General features: G+C 46.3%; 1 long non-coding RNA gene across 1 annotated transcript; it reads left to right on the top strand.

The window, feature by feature from the left end:
* Window positions 1–244: 244 nt before the first annotated feature.
* On the top strand, window positions 245–4,645 carry LOC114671875 (uncharacterized). Its single transcript, XR_003722008.2, has 2 exons — window positions 245–1,506; window positions 1,869–4,645. It is a non-coding gene; the product is annotated as an uncharacterized LOC114671875 (long non-coding RNA).
* Window positions 4,646–17,767: the final 13,122 nt, after the last annotated feature.

Raw genomic sequence — 17,767 nt, forward strand, 5'->3', positions numbered from 1 at the left:
ATAAACTAACCCTTGGGCAAAACCTGAATATAAAGGACCCCCGTGCTGTGGTAACTTTGATGCATACCAAAGGACATCATTGGCTAACAAATGCTAGATTAACCAAGTACCAAAGCTTGCTATGTGAAAATGCCAGCATAATTATTGAAGTCTGTAACACCCTAAATCCCGCCACCCTGCTCCCGGTATCAGAGAGCCCGGTCAAGCAAAACTGCGTAGAGGTGTTGAATTCTGTCTATTCTAGCAGACCCGACCTTCGGGACCAGCCATAGGCATCAGTAGACTGGGAGTTATATGTGGATGGGAGCAGCTTCATTAACCCACAAGGAGAAGGATGTGCAGGATATGCGGTGGTAACTTTGGATGCTGTCATTGAAGCCAAACCGTTGCCACAGGACACTTTAGCCCAGAAGGCTGAGCTCATTGCTTTGACTCGGGCTCTAGAACTCAGTGAAGGTAAGACTGTAAACATCTACACTGACTCTCCATATGCCTTTCTAATCCTCCTAGTGCATGGAGCATTGTATAAGGAAAAGGGTCTCTAAAACTCTGGGAGAAAGGACATAAAATATCAACAAGAAATTCTGCAATTGTTAGAGGCAATGTGGGAACCTCAGAGGGTGGCAGTCATGCACCGCAGGGGACACCAGCGAGCCTCCACCTCAGTGGCCTTAGGAAACTCTCGAGCTGATTGAGAAACTCAGAAAGCAGCATCTACCCTTACCGGGCATCGGTAGCAGCCCCCTTACTCCCTCAACCACCTGACCTGGTACCTACCTATTCTAAGGAAGAAAAAGACATTTACTTGTATCGTTTATGAATCCCCACCAGTCTTCAGTCCTTAATCTTATTTCAAAAACTGTGGACATGGGAGGCTCAGAGGGGTCATAACACACATCTGGTTGGTCGTTTCCTGGGCTACATACCTTGTACTGAGTGTCCTTACATAAACATGTTCCTTAAAAGTTTCCTGCTAAAGACCTAGGCTGTCCCTTGCTCCTGTACGTGGACGATCTTCTGCTAGGACACTCCACAGTAGTCAGGTGTGCAAAAGGGACTGATGCCCTGCTTCAGCACCTGGAGGACTGTGAGTATAAGGTGTCCAAGAAGAAAGCTCAGATCTGCAGACAGCAGGTATGCTACCTGGGATTCACTATTCAGAAAGGGGAGTGCAGCACAATATGAGGCAAGGCCCCACTGTTCCACCCGGCATACAAGCTTATGGAGTTGGCTTCTTTAGAGGATCTTCAGGTGGATTTCACAGAAATGCCAAAATGTGGAGATAACAAGTACTTGCTGGTTCTTGTGCATACATACTCTGGGTGGGTGGAGGCTTATCCAACATGAACTGAAAAGGCCTACGAGGTAACCTGTGTGCTTCTCTGAGATCTTATTCCTAGGTTTGGACTGCCCCTACGAATCGGCTCAGATAACGGGCCGGCGTTTGTGGCTGACTCAGTACAGAAGATAGCAAAGGCATTAGGAATCACCTGGAATTGATTCCAGGTAGGCTACATGCTGCGCACCGACCGCAGAGTTCTGGAAAGGTGGAGCGAATGAATCAGACTGTCAAAAATAGTTTAGGGAAAGTATGTCAGGAAACAGGATTAAAGTGGATACAGGCTCTTCCTACGGTATTGTTTAAAATTAGATGCACTCCTTCTAAGAAAACAGGATACTCCCCTTATGAAATATTGTATCATAGGCCTCCTCTTATACTATGGGAGCTTCCAGGCACTCCTCGAGTTAGGTGAAATTGAATTACAGGGACAGCTACAGGCTTTAGGAAAAATTACACAAACAATCTCAACTTGGGTAAATGAGGTGTGCCATCAGCTTATTCTCCCCAGTTCACCCTTTCTCTCCAGGTGATCTCGAGTGGATCAAGGACTGGAACATAGTCCCTTTGCAGCCATGGTGGAAAGGACCTCAGACCGTCATCCTGACCACCCCCACAGCTATAAAGGTAGAAGGAATCCCAGCCTGGATCCACCACAGCGTGTGAAACCTGCAGCCGATGAAACCTGGGAGGCAAAACTGAGCCCGGACAACCCCTGCAAGTGACTCTGAGGAGGACGACAAGCCCTGCTCCAGTCACACCTGGAAGCTGACTGGTCTATGCACGGCCGAAGCATGAGAAGAATCATCATGGGACTCATTTTTCTCATAATTTGAACTTGTAAATACTTCCACTGATTTTCCCCACATGGAAGACTGTTCTCAGTGTACACATCAGGTTGCCAATGTAGGGCAACAAGTTAAAACAATATTTCTGTTCTATAGTTACTATGAATGCCTAAGAACTTTAAAAGGAACATGTTTATGTAAGGACACTCAGTACAAGGTATGTAGCCCAGGAAACAACTGACCAGCTGTGTGTTATGACCTCTCTGAGCCTCCCATGTCCACAGTTTTTGAAATAAGATTAAGAACTGAAGACTGGTGGGGACTCATAAATGATACAAGTAAAGTATTAGCCAGAACAGAAGAAAAAGGGGGGCCCAAATGCATAATCTTGAAATCTGATGCCTGTACTGTCATTAATAGCAGTAAGTTAGGAAGGGGATGTGGCTCTTTTAGTTGGAAAAAAGGCCATATGACCGAAAATAAGTACATTTGTCATGAATTAGGACTGTGTGGAAATGAATGTGGATACTGGTCTTGTGTCATTTGGGTCACTTGGATAAAAAATGAAAAGGATCTAGTACACCATCAGAATGGAAAAAATGGCCCTTCCTGCACTAAGGGACAATGTAACCCCTTAGAGCTAGTAATAACCAATCCCCTCGATCCTTGCTGGAAAAAAGGGGAGCGTGTGACCTTAGGAATTGACGGGGCTGGATTGGATCCCGAGTAAATATCTTGGTTTGAGGAGAAGTTTACAAACACTCTCCTGAGCCAGTGTTTCAAACTTTCTATGATGAACTCAATGTACCAGTACCAGAAATTCCAGGAAAAACAAGAAATTCATTTTTGCAATTAGCCGAGCATGTAGCCCAGTCTCTCAATGTCACTTCATGTTATGTATGCGGAGGAACTATAATGGGAGATCAATGGCCATAGGAAGCCCACGAATTAGTACCTACAGACCCAGTTCCTAATGAATTCCTGGCTCAAAAGAGTCACCCTGATAATTTCTGGGTCCTAAAAGCCTCAATTATTGGACAATATTGCATAGTTAGAGAAGGAAAAGAATTCACTCACCCTGTAGGATGACTTAGTTGTCTGGGACAGAAACTGTATAATGGTACCACAAAAACAGTCACTTGGTGGAGTTCAAATCAAACAGAGAGGAATCCATTTAGCAAATTCCCAAAGTCGCAAGCCATGAGGATCCACCCGGGGTCTCACCGGGGGACTAGACAGCCCCCACTGGATTATATTGGATATGTGGGCATAGAGCTTATGCCAAATTACCTGACCAGTGGGCAGGTAGTTGTGTTATTGGCACTCTTAAACCATCTTTCTTCTTACTGCCCATGAAAACAGGTGAACTCCTGGGTTTCCTTGTCTATGCTTCCCGCAGAAAGAGAAGCATAGCTATAGGAAATAGGAAAGATGATGAATGGCCCCCTGAGAGAATCATACAATATTATGGGCCTGCTATTTGGGCACAAGACGGCTCATGGGGATACTGGACCCCCACTTACATGATCAACCAAATCATACGGTTACAAGCTGTCTTAGAAATAATCACTAATAAAACCGGCAGAGCCTTGACTATTCCGGCCCGGCAAGAAACTCAGATGAGAAATGCTATCTATCAAAATAGATTGGCTCTCGACTTCTTGCTAGCAGCTGAAGGAGGGGTCTGTGGGAAATTTAACCTTACCAATTTGCTGTCTACAAATAGATGATCAAGGGCAAGTAGTTGGAGACATAGTTAGAGATATGACAAAACTGGCACATGTGCCCATGCAAGTGTGGCATGGATTTGATCCTAGGGCCATGTTTGGAAAATGGTTCCCAGAGCTAGGAGGATTTAAAACTCTTATAATAGGAGTTATAATAATAATAATAGGAACCTGCTTACTGCTCCCTTGTTTGCTAGCTATACTTCTTCAAATGATAAAAAGCTTCATCACTACCTTAGTTCACCAAAATGCCTCAGCCCAAGTGTACTATATGAATCACTATCAATCTGTCTTGCACGAAGACATGGGTAGTGAAAATGAAAGTGAGAACTCCCACTAATAAAATGAGTGAGAGTCTCAAAAGCAGGGAATAAGGGAGGAGACCACCCCGTCATATCATCTTATGCCCAATTTCTGCCTCCAAAGAAAGAAGAAGTAAAAACTAAAAGGCAGAAATGAAATCCACTGCAGACAGCCCGGTGCCGCACCCTGGGCCTGGTAGTTAAATATAGACCCCTGACCTAATCGGTTCTGTTATCTATAGATTACAGACATTGTATAGAAACGCACTGTGAAAATCCCTATCCTGTTTTGTTCCGATCTAATTACTAGTGCATGCAGCCCCCAGTCACGTACCCTCTGCTAGCTCAATCAATCACGACCCCCTCACATGCACCCCCTTAGAGTTGTGAGCCCTTAAAAGGGACAGGAATTGCTCATTCAGGGGGCTCAGCTCTTGAGACAGGAGTCTTGTCAATGACCCCGACCAAATAAACCCCTTCCTTCTTTAACTCATTGTCTGAGGAGTTTGATCTGCGGCTCATCCTGCTACAGAAGTAGAGGATCAAAGCAGCCACAGGTTTGGTTTCTGGTGAGACCTCTCTCCTCGGCTTGCAGATGGCTGCCTGCTCACCGTGTCCTCACTTGGGCATTCCTCTGTATACACCATCCCCGGTGTCTCTGTCTCTTTTCTTATAAGGATGCCAGTGTCAGGCCTCTGAGCCCAAGCTAAGCCATCGTATCCCCTGTGACCTGCACATATACGCCCAGATGGCCTGAAGTAACTGAGGAATCACAAAAGAAGTGAAAATGGCCTGTTCCTTGCCTTAACTAATGACATTCCACCACAAAAGAAGTGAAAATGGCCAGTCCTTGCCTTAACTGATGACATTCCACCACAAAAGAAGTGAAAATGGCCTGTTCCTTGCCTTAACTGATGACATTCCACCACAAAAGAAGTGAAAATGGCCAGTCCTTGCCTTAACTGATGACATTACCTTGTGAAAGTCCTTTTCCTGGCTCATCCTGGCTCAAAAACTCCCCTACTGAGCACCTTGTGACCCCCACTCCTGCCTGCCAGAGAACAACCCCCTTTGACTGTAATTTTCCTTTACCTACCCAAATCCTATAAAACGGCCCCACCTCTATCTCCCTTTGCTGACTCTTTTCGGACTCAGCCTGCCTGCACCCAGGTGAAATAAACAGCCTCGTTGCTCACACAAAACCTGTTTGGTGGTCTCTTCACACGGACGCGAGTGAAATTTTGGTGCCATGACTCGTATCGGGGGACCTTCCTTGGGAGATCAATCCCCTGTCCTCCTGCACTTTGCTCCATGAGAAAGATCCACCTAGGACCTTGGGTCCTCAGACCGACCAGCCCAAAGAACATCTCGCCAATTTTAAATCTGGTAAGCAGCCTCTTTTTGACTCTCTTCTCCAACCTCTCTCACTATCCCTCAACCTATTTCTCCTTTCAATCTTCGCGCCGCTCTTCAATCTCTCCCTTCTCTTAATTTCAATTCCTTTCATTTTCTGATAGAGACAAAGGAGACACATTTTATCCATGGACCCAAAACTCCGGCACCGGTCACGGACTCGGGAAGGCAGCCTTCCCCCCATGTGTTTAATCATCGCGGGGATGCCTCTCTGATTATTCACCCATGTTCCACTGGTGTCTGATCTCTGTGGGGATGCCTGCCTTGGTCATTCACCCACATTCCCTTGGTGGCAAGTCAATTGCGGGGACACCTGCTTTGGCTGCTCACCCACATTGCAGCCCAGGGCTGCTTCCCACCCCCCTTCTCTGTCTCTCCCCTTCTCTTTAAACGTGCCTCCTTCGCTATGGGCAACCTTCTACCCTCCATTCCTCCTCCTCCCTTAACCTGTGTTCTCAAGAACTTAAAACCTCTTCAACTCTTGCCTGACCTAAAATCTAAGCATCTTATTTTCTTTTGCAATACCGCTTGGCCCCAATACAAACTCGACCATGGTTCCAAATGGCCAGAAAACGGCACTTTTGATTTCTCCATCCTACGAGACCAAGACAATTTTTGTCCAAAAAAGGGCAAATGGTCTGAGGTGCCTGACATCCAGGCATTTTTCACACTTCCTTCCTTCCCTAGTCTCTGTTCCCAATGCGATTCCTCCCAAATCCTCCTTCTTTCCCTCCCGCCTGTCCCCTCAGTCCCAACCCCAAGCATCGCTGAGTCTTTCCAATCTTCCTTTTCTACAGACCCATCTGACCTCTCCCCTCCTCCCCAGGCTGCTTGTCGCCAGGCCGAGCTAAGTCCCAATTCTTCCTCAGCCTCCGCTCCTCCACCCTATAATCCTTCTATCACCTCCCCTCTTCACACCTAGTCCATCTTACAGTTTAGTTCCATGACTAGCTCTTCCCCACCTGCCCAACAATTTCCTCTTAGAGAGGTGGCTGGAGCTGAAGGCAGTCAGGGTACATGTACCTTTTTCTCTATCAGACCTCTCCCAGATCAGCCAGTGTTTAGGCTCTTTGTCATCAGATCCCACTAAATATATACAGGAATTCCTATATCTAACTCCGTTCTACAATTTAACCTGGAGTGACTTAAATGTCATCCTGACTTCTACCCTCTCCCCAGATGAATAGGAAAGAGTTTTTTCTCTAGCCCAATCTCACGCTGACAACCGCCAGCTCCATGAGCCAGACCAAGAAGGCATTCGAGCAGTTCCCCGAGAAGATCCCCAATGGAACTATTAGGCAGATTCCCCAGGTATAGCTAGGCAAAATTACATGGTTTCCTGCCTAATTGAAGGGGTTAAAAAGGCAGCTTACAAAGCTGTTAATTACGACAAACTTAAACTACCCAAGGTAAAAATGAAAACCCAGCCCAGTTCATGACCTGCTAAGTAGCAACCCTTAGACACTTTACCGCCCTAGACCCAGAGGGGCTAGAAGGCTGCCTTATTCTTAATATGCATTTTATCACCCGCTCAGCTCCTGATGTTAGAAAAAAGCTTCAAAAATTAGAATCTGGCTCTCAAACCCCAAAACAGGAATTAACCTCGCCTTCAAGGTGTACAATAATAGACAGGAGGTAGCCAGACAGCAACGCATTTCTGAGTTATAGCTACTTGCCTCCGCTGTAAGACAACCCACAACCACATCTCCAGTGTACAAAAACTTCAGAACATCCAAGCCACAGATCCCAGGGGCTCCTTCAAAACATCCTCATGGGCCTTGCTTCAAATGCCAAAGGCCTGGCCACTGGGACCAGGAATGCCTGCAGCCCGGGATTCCTCCTAAGCCCTGGCTTCTCTGTGCGGGCACCCACTGGAGGTCAGACTGTCCAACTCACATCGCCACCACTGCTAAAGCCCCTGGAGCCAAAACCCAATGTTCCTTGGCCGACTCCTTCCCAGATCTCCTCAGCTTAGCAGCTGAAGACTGACACTGCCCAATCGCCTCGGAAGCCCCCTGGACTATCACGGACGCTGAGCTTTGGGTAACTCTTACAGTGGAGGGTAAGTCTGTCCCCTGTTTAATTGATACGAGGGCTACCCACTCCACATTACCTTCTTTTCAAGGGCCTGTTTCCCTTGCCCCCATAACTGTTGTAGGTATTGATGGCCAAGCATCAAAACCTCTTAAAACTCCCCCACTCTGGTGCCAACTTGGACAATATTCTTTTATGCACTCTTTTTCAGTGATCCCCACCTGCCCAGTTCCCTTATTAGGCCGAGACATTTTAACCAAATTATCTGCTTCCCTGACTATTCCTGGACTACAGTGACATCTCATTGTCATCCTTCTTCCCAATCCAAAGCCTTCTTTGCGTCTTCCTCTCGTATCCCCCCACCTTAATCCACAAGTATGGGACATCTCTGGCAACCCTCCCTGGCAACCGATCACATGCCCATTACCATGCCATTAAAACCTAATCACCCTTACCCCACTCAACGCCAATATCCCATCCCACAGCACACTTTAAAAGGATTAAATCCTGTTATCACTCGCCTGTTACAGCATAGGCTTCTGAAACCTATAAACTCTCCTTACAATTCCCCCATTTTACCTGTCCAAAAACCAGACAAGCCTTACAGGTTAGTTCAGGATCTGCACCTTATCAACCAAATTGCTTTGCCTATCCACCCTGTAGTGCCCAAACCGTACGCTCTTTTGTCCTCAATACCTTCCTCCACCACTCACTATTCTGTTCTTGATGTTAAAGATGCTTTTTTCACTATTCCCCTTCACCCCTCATCCCATCCTCTCTTTGCTTTTACCTGGACTGACCCTGACACCCATCAGTCCCAGCAGCTTACCTGGGCTGTGCTGCCGCAAGGCCGAACAGCCCTCATTACTTCAGCCAAGCTCTTTCTCATGATTTATTTTCTTTCCACTCCTCCACTTCTCACCTTATTCAATATATTGATGACCTTCTTTGTAGCCCCTCCTTTGAATCTTCTCAAGATAGCCTCCTGCTCCTTCAATATTTATTCTCCAAAGAATATCGGGTATCCCCCTCCAAAGCTCAAATTTCTTCTTCATCTGTTACCCACCTCGGCATAATTCTTCATAAAAACACACGTGCTCTCCCTGCCGATCGTGTCTGAGTGATCTCTCAAACCCCAACACCTTCTACAAAACAACTCCTTTCCTTCCTAGGCATGGTTGGATATTTTTGCCTTTGGATACCTGGTTTTGCCATCCTAACAAAACCATTATATAAACTCACAAAAGGAAACCTAGCTGACCCCATAGATCCTAAATCCTTCCCCCACTCCTCTTTCCATTCCTTGAAGACAGCTTTAGAGACTGCCCCCACCCTAGCTCTCCCTGACTCATCCTAACCCTTTTCATTACACACAGCCGAAGTGCAGGGCTGTACAGTTGGAATTCTTACACAAGGGCCAGGACCACATCCTGTAATGTTTTTGTCTAAACAACTTGACCTTACTGTTTTAGGCTAGCCATGATGTTTCTGTGCAGTGGCTGCACCTGCCCTAATACTTTTAGAGGCCCTAAAAATCACAAACTATGCTCAACTCACTCTCTACAGCTCTCATAACTTCCAAAATCTATTTTCTTCCTCACACCCGACACATATACTTTCTGTTCCCCGGCTCCTTCAGCTATACTCACTCTTTGTTGAATCTCCCACAATGACCATTGTTCCTGGCCTGGACTTCAATCTGGCCTCCCACATTATTCCAGATACCACACCTGACCCCCATGACTGTATCTCTGTGATCCACCTGACATTCAATCCATTTCCCCATATTTCCTTCTCTTCTGTTCCTCACCCTGATCACATTTGGTTTATTGATGGCAGTTCCACCAGGCCTAATCACCACTCACCAGCAAAGGCAGGCTATGTTATAGTATCTTCCACATCTATCATTGAGGCTACCACTCTGCCCCCCTCCACTACCTCTCAGCAAGCTGAACTAGTTGCCTTAACTCGGGCCTTCACTCTTGCAAAGGGACCATGCGTCAATATTTATACTGACTCTAAATATGCCTTCCATATGCTGCACCACCATGCTGTTATATGGGCTGAAAGAGGTTTCCTCACTATGCAAGGGTCTTCCATTATTAATTCCTCTTTAATAAAAACTCTGCTCAAGGCTGCTTTACTTCCAAAGGAAGCTGGAGTCATCCACTGCAAGGGCCATCAGAAGGCATCAGATCCCATTGCTCTAGGCAATGCTTATGCTGATAAAGTGGCTAGACAAGCAGCTAGTGGCCAGTTTTTCTCCTTCACATCGGTCACTCCCACCTACTCCCCCACTGAAACTTCCATCTATCAATCTCTTCCCAAACAAGGCAAATGGTTCTTAGACTAAGGAAAATATCTCCTTCCAGTCTCACAGGCCCATTCTATTCTGTCGTCATTTCATAATCTCTTCCATGTAGGTTACAAGCCGCTAGCCCGTCTCTTAGAACCTCTCATTTCCTTTCCATCATGGAAATATGTCCTCAAGGAAATCACTTCTCAGTGTTCCATCTGCTATTCTACTACCCCTCAAGGATTGTTCAGACCCCCTCCCTTTCCTACACATCAAGCTCAAGGATTTGCCCCTGCCCAGGACTGGCAAATTGACTTTACTCACATGCCACAAGTCAGAAAACTAAAATACCTGTTGGTCTGGGTAGACACTTTCACTGGATGGGTAGAGGGTCTGAGAAGGCCACCGCGGTCATTTCTTCCCTTCTGTCAGACATAATTCCTCGGTTTGGCCTTCCCACCTCTATGCAGTCTGATAACACACTGGCCTTTAGTAGTCACATCGCCCAAGCAGTTTCTCAGGCTCTTGGTATTCGGTGGAAACTTCATATCCCTTACCATCCTCAATCTTCAGGAAAGGTAGAACAGACTAATGGTCTTTTAAAGACACACATCACCAAGCTCAGCCTCCAACTTAAAAAGGACTGGACAGTACTTTTACCTCTTTCCCTTCTCAGAATTAGAGCCTGTCCTTGAGATGCTACAGGGTACAGTCCATTTGAACTTTTATATGGACGCACTTTCTTGCTCGGCCCCAACCTCATCCCAGACACCAGCCCTCTAGACAACTATCTGTCAGTCCTCCAGCAGGCTAGACAGGGAATTCACCAGGCTGCTAATCTTCTCTTGCCCACTCCAGATTCCCAGCCATATGAAGACACCCTAGCTGGACGATCAGTTCTTGTCAAGAATCTGGCCCCTCAAACTCTACAACCTCGATGGACCGGACCCTACTTAGTCATCTATAGTACCCCAACTGCCACCCGCCTGCAGGATCCTCCCCACTGGGTTCACTGTTCCAGAATAAAGCTGTGTCCGTCGGACAGCCAGCCTAATCCTTCCTCTTCCTCCTGGAAGTCACAAGTACTCTCCTCTACTTCCCTTTAACTCACTCCCATTTCTGAAGAACAGTAATAACCCTTATGAGCCGAATACATCCCTTCATTCTATTAGGTCTGTTCGTCCTTACCCTACTTTTTGAAACAGGGCTTTACAAAGTCACCGCCACTACTTGGACCGAGCCCCCAAAACTAGTCATCCCTACTATCTTCTGTCTAGTCATACTCCTATTCACTGTTCTCAACTACTTGTAAATGCCCTTCTCTTGTTTACACTGCTGGTTTACAGTGTTTCTCCAAGCCATCACAGCTGATATCTCTTGGTGCTATCCCCAAACCGCCACTCTTAACTCCCTCTTAGACTGGACAGATGACCTTTGCTGGCAGGGGACCCTCCCACACTTTCCCCCTGAAGTAGTTCTATTCTTTACTTTATACTCACTCTTATTCTCATTCCCATTCTTATGCCACCCTCTACCTCTCCCCAGCTATCTCCACCACACTGTCAACCTTACCCATTCTCTCCTAGCCATTTCTAATCCCTCCTTAGTGAACAACTGCTGGCTTTGCATTTCTCTTTCTTCCAGCGCCTACACAGCTGTCCTCGCCTTACATGCAGACTGAGCAACATCTCCTGTCTCCTTACACCTCCAAACTTCCTTTAACAGCCCTCCCCTTTGCCCCCCTGAAGAACTCATTTACTTTCTAGACAAGTCCAGCAGGACCTCCCCAGACATTGCACATCAGCAAGCTGCCGCCCTCCTCCACACTTACTTTAAAAACCTTTCTCCTTATATCAACTCTGCTCCCCGCATATTTGGACCTCTCACAACACAAACTACTATTCCTGTAGCGGCTCCTTCATGTATCTCTTGGCAAAGATCCACTGGAATTCCCCTAGGTAACCTTTCACCTTCTCGATGTTCGTTTACTCTTCATCACCAAAGCCCAACTACACACATCACTGAAACAATTGGAGCCTTCCAGCTTCGTATTACAGATAAGCCCTCTGTCAATACTGGCAAACTTGCAAACATTAGCAGTAGTTATTGCTTAGGAAGACACTTACCCTGTATTTCACTCCATCCTTGGCTACCTTCCCCTTGCTCATCAGACTCTCCTCCCAGGCCCTCTTTTTGTTTACTTATACCCAGCCTCGTGAATAACAGTGAAAGGTTGCTTGTAGATACTCAACGTTTTCTCATACACCATGAAAATCGAACCTCCCCCTCTATGCAGTTACCTCATCAGTCCCCATTACAACCTCTGACGGCTGCCGCCCTAGCTGGATCCCTAGGAGTCTGGGTACAAGACACCGCTTTCAGCACTCCCTCTCATCTTTTTACTTTGCATCTCCAGTTTTTCCTCGCACAAGGCCTCTTCTTCCTCTGTGGATCCTCTACCTACATGTGCCTACCTGCTAATTCGATGGGCACATGCACACTAGTTTTCCTTACTCCCAAAATTCAATTTGCAAATGGGACCAAAGAGCTCCCTGTTCCCCTCATGACACTGACATGACAAAGAAGAGTTATTCCACTAATTCCCTTGCTTGTCGGTTTAGGACTTTCTGCCTCTACTATTGCTCTCGGTAGGTACTGGAATAGCGAGCATTTCAACCTCTGTCATGACCTTCCGTAGCCTCTCTAATGACTTCTCTGCTAGCATCACAGACATATCACAAACTTTATCAGTCCTCCATGTCATGCATGTCCATGTGAAGAGACCACCAAATAGGCTTTGTGTGAGCAACATGGCTGTTTATTTCACCTGGGTGCAGGCGGGCTGAGTCCAAAAAGAGTCAGCGAAGGGAGATAAGGGTGGGGCCGTTTTATAGGATTTGGGTAGGTAAAGGAAAATTACAGTCAAAGGGGGGTTGTTCTCTGGCGGGCAGGAGTGGGGGTCACAAGGTGCTCAGTGGGGGAGCTTTTTGAGCCAGGATGAGCCAGAAAAAGGAATTTCACAAGGTAATGTCATCGCTTAAGGCAAGGACCCGGCCATTTTCACTTCTTTTGTGGTGGAATGTCATCAGTTAAGGCGGGGCAGGGCATTTTCACTTCTTTTGTGATTCTTCAGTTACTTCAGGCCATCTGGGCGTATATGTGCAAGTCACAGGGGATGCGATGGCTTGGCTTGGGCTCAGAGGCCTGACACTCCAGGCCCAAGTTGACTCTTTAGCTGTAGTTGTCCTTCAAAACCACCGAGGCCTTGACTTATTCACTGCTGAAAAAGGAGGACTTTGTACATTCTTAAATGAAGAGTGTTGTTTTTACCTAAATCAATCTGGCCTGGTATATGACAACATAAAAAACTCAAGGATAGAGCCCCAAAACTTGCCAACCAAGCAAGTAATTATACTGAACCCGCTTGGGCACTCTCTAATTGGATGTCCTGGGTCCTCCCAATTCTTAGTCCTTTAATACCTATTTTTCTCCTTCTTTTATTCGGATCTTGTATCTTCCGTTTAGTTTCTCAATTCATCCAAAACCGTATCCAGGCCATCACCAATCATTCTATATGACAAATGCTCCTTCAAACAACCCCACAATATCACCCCTTATCACAAAATCCTCCTTCAACTTCACCTTTCCCACTCTAGGTTCCCACACAGCCCCTAATCCCACTCGAAGCAGCCCTGAGAAACGTGGTGCATTATCTCTCCATGCCACACCCCCCAAAAATTTTTTTCGCTGCCCCAACACTTCAATACTATTTTATGTTATTTTTATTAACATAAGAAGGCAGGAATGTCACGCCTCTGAGCCCAAACTAAGCCATTGTATTCCCTGTGACCTGCACTTTTACGCCCAGATGGCCTGAAGTAACTGAAGAATCACAGAAGAAGTGAAAATGGCCTGTTCTTTGCCTTAACTGATGACATTCCACCACAAAAGAAGTGAAAATGAGGCCGGGCCTAGTGGCTCACGCCTGTAATCCCAGCACTTTGGGAGGCTGAGGCGGGTGGATCACGTGAGGTCGGGAGTTCAAAACCAGCCTGACCAACATGGAGAAACCCCGTCTCTACTAAAAATACAAAATTAGCTGGGCCTGGTGGCACATGCCTATAATCCCAGCTGCTAGGGAGGCTGAGGCAGGAGAATTGCTTGAACCTGGGAGGCGGAGGTTGCAGTGAGCAGGGATCGCAGGGATCGTGCCATTGCACTCCAGCCTGGGCAACAAGAGTGAAACTCCGCCTCAAAAAAAAAAAAAGAAGGACCTGTTCCTTGCCTTAACTGATGACATTACCTTGTGAATTTCCTACTCCTGGCTCATCCTGGCTCAGAAAGCTCCCCCACTGAGCACCTTGTAACCCCCACCCCTGCCCGCTGGAGAACAACCCCCTTTGACTGTAATTTTCCTTTACCTACCCAAATCTTATAAAACGGCCCCACCTCTATCTCCCTTTGCTGACTCTCTTTTTGGACTCAGCACGCCTGCACCCAGGTGAAATAAATAGCCTTGTTGCTCACACAAAGCCTGTTTGGTGGTCTCTTCACACGGATGCGAGTGAAAGCCAGTCCTGTTGGATCAAGGCCCACCCATATTTAACCTTAATCACCTCCTCAAAGGCCCTATCTCCAAATATTTGGAATGGTGCCAGAGATTAAGACTTAAATGAATTTGGTGGCCAGGTACGATGGCTCACACCTATAATCTCAGCACTTTGGGAGGCTGAGGCAGGCAGATTGCTGGAGCTCAGGAGTTCAAGACCAACCTGGGCAACAGAGTGAGACCCCCATCTCTACAAAATAAAAAAATTAGCTGGGTATGGTGGTGCCACCTATAATGCCACCTACTCAGAGAAGGCTAAGGCAGGAGGATCACTTGAGCCCAGGAGGTAGAGGCTGCAGTGAGCAGTGATTGTGCCAGTGCACTCCAGCCTGGGTGACAGCGTGAGACCCTGTCTCAAACAAACAAACGAACAAACAAACAAACCCCAAAAGTATGAATGTGGGGCAGTGGGTGAGGTTGGTGGGGGGAACAGCACAATTCTATCCATAACACACAGTAAAAATGCAAACAGTACACAATGATGCACATTGAAAAATCTATTTACCACCTACTGCTCCTCCAGTCCTACCTCCTGAAATACACATTATCATTCACATTTTACATGCCTGGGAATGTAAGTACTTTGAGGCTGAGACCATGTGGTATAATCGTCGGGGGAAAAAAAAAAAAAAAAAAAAAAAAGCAGTGTGTCTTGTTCAGGCCTGCAGAGGGAAGTGAGCCCTGGACCTTACAGACCGATATTCCCCTTGACCTCTGCCATCCTCAGAACAGAACGAGGGAGTGGTAAGAGGAGAGTCTGCTGTTTGCTGAGAACACACTTCCTGGGTACAGCTCTAGGCAGAGGAGAAAAATGGAAAGGAATCATCATCATGCATAATTCATCACTTTTTAAAGTGGAAAAGACCAGGGAAGAAAATCTAACAAATTAAGTGGCCTGGAGACTTTCCAAAGTCTTTTAACCTAGTGGGCAAAATATGTCGGTTACTGTATCTACATTTTGAAAATACTATTGACCAGGTGCAGTGGCTCCAGCCTATAATCCCAGCACTTTGGGAGGCTGAGGCGCATGGATCACGAAGCCAGGAGTTCAAGATCAGCCTGGCCAACATGGTGAAACTCCATCTCTATTAAAAATACAAAAATTAGCCAGGCTTGGTGACATGTTCCTGTAGTCCCAGCTACTTAGGGGGCTGAGGCAGGAGAATTGCTTGAACCTGGGAGGTGGAGATTGCAGTGAGCTAAGATCACGCCACTGCACTCCAGCCTGGGTGACAGAGCAAGACTCTCTCAAAAAAAAAAAAAAAAAAAAGAAAAAAAGAAAAGGCTTTTAATTTTATGTTTTCAATTTTTTTTTTTTGAGGATTTTAAAAAATAAGAGCTTTACTGAAAAACAACTCAAAATCATAAAATTCACCCTTTTAAACTATACAACCCAGTGGTTTTTAGTATATTCACAAAGTTGTACAACCATCACCCCAACTAATTCCAGACTATTTTCATCAACTATTTTAAAAGAAACTCTATCCATTAATAGTCACTCCTATTCCCCATTGACCTCAGCCTCTGGCAACCTCCATCCTGCTTTCTACAGATTTGTCCATTCTGGACATTTCATACAAATGGAATCATACAATATGTTGCCTTTTCTGTCTGGCTTCTTTCACCTAGTTTAAAGTTTTCAAGGTTTATCCATGTTGTAGCATGTAGTACTCTATTCTTTTCTGTGGCTGAATATTCCATTGTATGCATATGTCATATTTTGTTTGTCCATTCATCAGTTGATGGGCATTTGGATGGTGTAGTAGGCCATTCTTGCATTGCTATAAAGAGACACCTGAGACTACGTAAATTTATTTATTTATTTTTTTTGAGACGGAGTCTAGCTCTGTCGCCCAGGGTGGAGTGCAGTGGCCGGATCTCAGCTCACTGCAAGCTCCGCCTCCCGGGTTCACGCCATTCTCCTGCCTCAGCCTCCCGAGTAGCTGGGACTACAGGCGCCCGCCACCTCGCCCGGCTAGTTTTTTGTATTTTTTAGTAGAGATGGGGTTTCACCGGGTTCGCCAGGATGGTCTCGATCTCCTGACCTTGTGATCCGCCCGTCTCGGCCTCCCAAAGTGCTGGGATTACAGGCTTGAGCCACCGCGCCCGGCCAAGAGACTACGTAATTTATAAAGAGAAGAGGTTTAATTGGCTCACAGTTCTGCAAGCTGTACAAGCATGGTACTGGCATCTTCTTGGCTTCAGAGGAGGCCTCAGGAAGGTTTTACTAACTGTGGAAGGCACAGAGGGAGCAGGTGTGTCACATTGTGAAAACAGGAGCAAGAAAGTGTGGGGGGAGATGCCACAAACTTTTAAATGACCAGATCTCTCAAGCACTCACTCACTGTCATGAAGACAGCACCAAGAGGATGGTGCTAAACCATTCAGGAGTATTCCACTCCCATGATCCAATCACCTACCAGGTTATATCTTCAACATGGGGGATTACAATGCAACATGAGAGATGGCAGGGACATGTATTCGAACTCTATCAGATTGTTCCCATTTTGTGGCTATTATGCATCATACTGCTATGAACATTCATGTACAAGAATTTTGGGAACATATGTTTTCACTACTCTAAGGTATATACCTGGGGTGGAATTGTTAGGTCAAATAGAAACTATGTTTAACTTTTTGAAGAACTACCTACCACCCTGTTCTCCATAGTGGTTGCATTATTTTACATCTCTACCAGCAATGTATGAAGCTTCCAATTTCTCCATATCCTTACTAAAATTAGTTATTGCCTTTTTTTTTGGGGGGGGGGGGGTCACCCAGGCTGGAGTGCAGTGGTGTGATCATGGCTCACTGTAGCCTCGACCTCCTGAGCTTGAATGATCCTCCTGCCTCAGCCTCTCAAGTAGCTAGGACTATAGACACACATCATCACACCCATCTAATTTTTAAATTTTCTGCAGAGGCCAAGTGTGGTGGCTCATGCCTGTAATCCCAGCACTTTGGGAGACCAAGGCATGCGGGGTCACTTGAGATCAGTTGTTCAAGACCAGCCTGGCCAACATGGTGAAACCTCATCTCTGCTAAAAGTACAAAATTTAGCCAGGTGTGGTGGCACACACCTGTAGTCCCAGCTACTTAGGAGGCTGAGGCAGGAGATTCGCTTGAGCGACCCAAGGAGTCGCTCCTTAGGAGGAGATTCGCATTGCAACCTTCCAGGGGGCGGAGGTTGCAATGAGCTGAGATGGTGCCACTGCACTCCAGCCTGGGCAAAAGAGATAGACTTTGTCTATAAATAAAT

This window comes from Macaca mulatta, chromosome 13 (genome assembly GCF_049350105.2).
Source record: "Macaca mulatta isolate MMU2019108-1 chromosome 13, T2T-MMU8v2.0, whole genome shotgun sequence".
NCBI classification, from domain to species: Eukaryota; Metazoa; Chordata; class Mammalia; order Primates; family Cercopithecidae; genus Macaca; species Macaca mulatta.